This window comes from Pongo abelii, chromosome 9 (assembly GCF_028885655.2).
Source record: "Pongo abelii isolate AG06213 chromosome 9, NHGRI_mPonAbe1-v2.0_pri, whole genome shotgun sequence".
Taxonomy (NCBI): domain Eukaryota; kingdom Metazoa; phylum Chordata; class Mammalia; order Primates; family Hominidae; genus Pongo; species Pongo abelii.
Genome location: NC_071994.2, coordinates 134587793 through 134594117, shown reverse-complemented (window position 1 = coordinate 134594117; position 6325 = coordinate 134587793).

Below are 6325 nucleotides of genomic sequence, written 5' to 3'. Positions count from 1 at the left end.
GGATCTGCCCTACATTCTTTCATCTTATGATCTACTTGTGTTAATTCTTCTTTTTACTTAAGCCTATTTCTTACAATCAAGATTCATGAGTACCTGAGTGGGTAGTTCTAAACACTACATTCTATGATGACATGTTAAATGGTTAGCACATTGGCAGCCTACAGTTTAAGCATTCAAAAACGGTAGTTATTTTATCCTTGTCATCCATCTTTGTGTGAAGCTGTAGAGCATGGTGGTTAAATGCCTGCATTCTGGACACCAACTTCTTAGGTTCCAATCCCAAATCTACTCATTAGTATCTGTGTGATCTTGGGCAAGTTATTTCTGTGTGCTTTATAGTCTTGTCTATAAAATGTCTATAGATTGAGTAGTTCAATATTTTCCAGGCACTTAAAATATTATTGTTATCATTCCTATCTAAACTATGAAATTAGATTAGTTTACAATCTAATCTAAACATAGTTTAGATTCTAGTATCCCCTAGATACTAAAGGATACTAGAATCAGAAGTTTCTTTTTTTTATTATTGTACTTTAAGTTCTAGGGTACATGTGCACAACGTGCAAGCTTGTTACATATGTATACACGTGCCATGTTGGTTTGCTGCACACATTAACTCGTCATTTACATTAGGTATTTCTCCCAGTGCCATCCCTCCCCCATCCCCCCACCCCATGACAGGCCCTGGAGAGTGATGTTCCCCACCCTGTGTCCAAGTGTTCTCATTGTTCATTTCCCACCTATGAGTGAGAACATGCAGTGTCTGGTTTTCTGTCCTCGAGATAGTTTGCTCAGAATGATGATTTCCAGCTTCATCCATGTCCCTGCAAAGGACATGAACTCATCCTTTTTTATGGCTGTATAGTATTCCATGGTGTATATGTGCCACAATTTCTTAATCCAGTCTATCATTGATGGACATTTGGGTTGGTTCCAAGTCTTTGCTATTGTGAATAGTGCTGCAATAAACATACTTGTGCATGTGTCTTTATAGTAGCATGATTTATAATCCTTTGGGTATATACCCAGTAATGGGATCACTGGCTCAAATGGTATTTCTAGTTCTAGTTCCTTGAAGAATCACCACACTGTCTTCCACAATGGTTGAGCTAGTTTACACTCCCACAAACAGTGTAAAAGCATTCCTATTTCTCCACATCCTCTCCAGCACCTGTTGTTTCCTGACTTTAATGATCACCATTCTAACTGGTGTGAGATGGTATCTCATTGTGGTTTTGATTTGCATTTCTGTGATGACACCAGTGATGATGAGCATTTTTTCATGTGTCTGTTGGCTGCATAAATGTCTCCTTTGGAAAAGTGTCTGTTCATATTCTTTGCCAATTTTTTGATGGGGTTGTTTGATTTTTTTCTTGTAAGTTTGTTTAAGTTCTTTGTAGATTCTGGATATTAGCCTTTGTCAGGTGGGTAGATTGCAAAAATTTTCTCCCATTCTGTAGGTTGCCTGTTCACTCTGATGGTAGTTTCTTTTGCTGTGCAGAAGCTCTTTAGTTTAATTAGATCCCATTTGTCTATTTTGGCTTTTGATGACATTGCTTTTGGTGTTTTAGACATGAAGTCCTTGCCCATGCCTATGACCTGAATGGTATTGTCTAGGTTTCCTTCCAGGGTTTTTATGGTTTTAGATCTAACATTTAAGTCTTTAATACATCTTGAATTAATTTTTGTGTAAGGTGTAAGGAAGAGATCCAGTTTCAGCTTTCTACATATGGCTAGCCAGTTTTCCCAGCACCATATATTAAATAGGGAATCCTTTCTCCATTTCTTGTTTTTGTCAGGTTTGTCAAAGATCAGCTGGTTGTAGATGTGTGCTGTTATTTCTGAGGTCTCTGTTCTGTTCCATTGGTCTATATCTCTGTCTTGATACCAGTACCATGCTGTTTCGGTTACTGTAGCCTTGTAATATAGTTTAAAGTCAGGTAGCATGATGCCTCCCGCTTTGTTCTTTTTGCTTAGGATTGTCTTGGCAATGTGGGCTCTTTTTTGGTTCTATATGACTTTAAAGTAGTTTTTCCAATTCTGTGAAGAAAGTCATTGGTAGCTTGATGGGGATGGCATTGAATCTATAAATTACCTTAGGCAGTATGGCCATTTTCACGATATTGATTCTTCCTATCCATGAGCATAGAATGTTCTTCCATTTGTTTGTGTCCTCTTTTATTTCATTGAGCAGTGGTTTGTAGTTCTCCTTGAAGAAGTCCTTCACCTCCCTGGTAAGTTGGATTCCCAGGTATTTTATTCTCTTTGTAGCAATTGTGAATGGGAGTTCACTCATGATTTGGCTCTCTGTTTGTTATTGGTGTATAGGAATGCTTGTGATTTTTGCACATTGATTTTGTATCCTGAGACTTTGCTGAAGTTGCTTATCAGCTTAAGGAGATTTTGGGCTGAGACGATGGGGTTTTGTAAATATACAATCATGTCATCTGCAAACAGGGACAATTTGACTTCCTCTTTTCCAAATCGAATACCCTTTATTTCTCTCTCTTGCCTGATTGCCCTGGCCAGAACTTCCAACACTATGTTGAATAGGGATGGTGAGAGAGGGCATCCCTGTCTTGTGCCAGTTTTCAGAGGGAATGCTTCCAGTTTTTGCCCATTCAGTTTGATACGGGCTGTGGGTTTGTCATAGATAGCTCTTATTATTTTGAGATAAGTTCCATCAATACCTAGTTTATGGAGAGTTTTTAGCATGAAGGCTGTTGAATTTTGTCAAAGGCCTTTTCTGCATCTATTGAGATAATAATGTGGTTTTTGTCTTTGGTTCTCTTTATGTGATGGATTATGTTTATTGATTTGCATATTTTGAACCAGCCTTGCATCCCAGGGATGAAACCAACTTGATCATGGTGGATAAGCTTTTTGATGTGCTGCTGGATTCGGTTTGCCAGTATTTTATTGAAGATTTTCGCATCAATGTTCATTAGGGATATTCTAAAATTCCTTTTTTTTTTTTTTTTTTTTTTTTTGTTGCTGTGTCTCCAGTATCAGGATGATGCTGGCTCATAAAATGAGTTAGGGAGGATTCCCTCTTTTTCTATTGATTGGAATAGTTTCAGAAAGAATGGTACCAGCTCCTGTTTGTACCTGTGGTAGAATTCGGCTGTGAATCCATCTGGTCCTGGATTTTTTTTGGTAGGCTATTAATTATTGCCTCAATTTCAGAGCCTGTTATTGGTCTATTCAGGGATTCAACATCTTCCAGGTTTAGTCTTGGGAGGGTGTATGTGTCCAGCAATTTATCCATTTCTTCTAAATTTTCTAGTTTATTTGTGTAGAGGTGTTTATAGTATTCTCTGATGGTAGTTTGCATTTCTGTGGGATCGGTGGTGATATCTCCTTTATCGTTTTTTATTGCATCTATTTGATTCTTCTCTCTTTTCTTCTTTATTAATCTTGCTAGTGGACTATCTATTTGGTTAATCTTTTCAAAAAAAAAACAGCTCCTGGATTCATTCATTTTTTGAAAGTTTTTTTGTATCTCTATCTCCTTCAGTTCTGCTCTGACCTTAGTTATTTCTTGCCTTCTGCTAGCTTTTGAATTTGTTTGCTTTTGCTTCTCTAGTTCTTTTAATTGTGATGTTAGGGTGTCGATTTTAGATCTTTCCTGCTTTCTCTTGTGGGCATTTAGTGCTATAAATTTCCCTCTGCACACTGCTTTAAATGTGTCCCAGAGATTCTGGTACATTGTGTCTTTGTTCTCATTGGTTTCAAAGGACATCTTTATTTCTGCCTTCATTTAGTTGTTTAACTGGTAGTCATTCAGGAGCAGGTTGTTCAGTTTCCATGTAGTTGTGCGGTTTTGAGTGAGTTTCTTAATCCTGAGTTCTAATTTGATTGCACTGTGGTCTGAGAGAAAATTTGTTGTGATTTCTGTTCTTTTACATTTGCTGAGGAGTGCTTTACTTCCAACTATGTGGTCAGTTTTGGAATAAGTGTGATGTGCTGCTGAGAAGAATGTATATTCTGTTGATTTGGGGTGGAGAGTTCTGTAGATGTCTATTAGGTCTGCTTGATGCAGAGCTGAGTTCAAGTCCTGGATATCCTTGTTAACCTGCTGTCTCATTGATCAGTCTAATATTGACAATGGGGTGTTAAAGTCTCCCATTATTATTGTGTGGGAGTCGAAGTCTCTTTGTAGGTCTCTAAGGACTTGCTTTATGAATCTGGATGCTCCTGTGTTGGGTGCATATATATTTAGGATAGTTGGCTCTTCTTGTGAATTGATCCCTTTACCATTATGTAATGGCCTTCTTTGTCTCTTTTGATCTTTGTTGGTTTAAAGTCTGTTTTATCAGAGACTAGGATTGTAACCCCTGCTTTTTATTTGCTTTCCATTTGCTTGGTAGATCTTCTTCCATCACTTAATTTTGAGCCTATGTGTGTCTCTGTACACGAGATGGGTCTCCTGAATACAGCACACCGATGGGTCTTGATTCTATCCAGTTTGCCAGTTTGTGTCTTATAATTGGGGCATTCAGCCCATTTACATGTAAGGTTAATGTTGTTATGTGTGAATTTTATTCTCTCATTATGATGCTAGCTGGTTATTTTGCCCGTTGTTGATGTAGTTTCTTCCTAGCATCAATGGTCTTTACAATTTGGCTTGTTTTTGCAGTGGCGTGTAATGCTTCTTCCTTTCCATGTTTAGTGCTTCCTTCAGGAGCTCTTGTAAGGGAGGCCTGGTGACGACAAAATCTCTGAGCATTTGCTTGTCTGTAAAGGATTTTATTTCTCCTTCACTTATGAAGCTTAGTTTGGCTGGATATGAAATTCTAGGTTGAAAATTCTTTTCTCAAGAATGTTGAATATTGGCCCCCACTCTTTTCTGGCTTGTACAGTTTCTGCTTTTAGTCTGATGGGCTTCCCTTTGTGAGTAACCCGACCTTTCTCTCTGGCTGCCCTTAAAATTTTTTCCTTCATTTCAACCTTGGTAAATCTGACAATTATGTGTTTTGGGGTTGCTCTTCTTGAGGAGTAGCTCTGCGGTGTTCTCTATATTTCCTGAATTCGAATGTTGGCCTGCCTTGCTAGGTTGGGGAAGTTCTCCTGGATAATATCCTGAAGAGTGTTTTCCAGCTTGGTTCCATTCTCTCCGTCACTTTCAGATACACCAATCAAACGTAGATTTGGTCTTTTCACATAGTCCTGTATTTCTTGGAGGCTTTGTTCATGTCTTTTTACTCTTTTTTCTCTAAACTTCTCTTCTCATTTCATTCATTTGATCTTCAATCACTGATACCTTTTCTTCCACTTGATCGAATCAGCTATTGAAGTTTGTGCATGCATCACATAGTTCTCGTGCCATGGTTTTCAGCTTGATCAGGTCATTTATGGTCTTCTCTACACTGTTTATTCTAGTTAGCCATTAGTCTAATCTTTTTTCAAGGTTTTTAGCTTCATTGTGATGGGTTCAAACATCCTCCTTTAGCTCAGAGAAGTTTGTTATTACTGACCTTCTGAAGCCTACTTCTGTCAACTCATCAAAGTCATTCTCCAACCAGCTTTGTACCATTGCTGGTGAGGAGCTGTGATCTTTTGGAGGAAAAGAGGCACTCTGGTTTTTAGAATTTTCAGCTTTTCTGCTCTGGTTTCTCCCCATCTTTGTGGTTTTATCTACCTTTGGTCTTTGATGATGGTGACCTACAGATGGGGTTTTGGTGTGGATGTCCTTTTTGTTGATGTTGATGCTATTCCTTTCTATTTGTTAGTTTTCCTTCTCACAGTCAGGTCCCTCAGCTGCAGGTCCGTTGGAGTTTGCTGGAGATCCACTCCAGACACTGTTTTCCTGGGTATCACCAGCGGAGGCTGCAGAACAGCAGATTTTGCCAAACAGCAAATATTGGTGCCTGATCCTTCCTCTGGAAGCTTTGTCTCAGAGGGGCACCCGGCTGTATGAGGTGTAAGTCAGCCCCTACTGGGAGGTGTCTCCCAGTTAGGCTACACAGGGGTCAGGGACCGACTTGAGGAGGCAGTCTGTCCATTCTCAGGGTTCAAACACTGTGCTGGGAGAACCACTGCTCTCTTCAGAGCTGTCAGACAGGGTCCTTTAAGTTTGCAGAAGTTTCTGCTGCCTTTTGTTCAGCTATGCCCTGCCCCAAGAGGTGGAGTCTACAGAAGCAGGCAGGCCTCATTGAGCTGTGGTGGGCTCCACCCAGTTCAAGCTTCCCAGCCACTTTGTTTACTTACTCAAGCCTTTCTACTCAGACCTTTCTTAAATACAGGAATTTTGTCTTAATTCAACTTGGTATATCAAGTCTCACATGTAAAATGCATAGTAGGCCTTCAGTAAATATTGAATAAA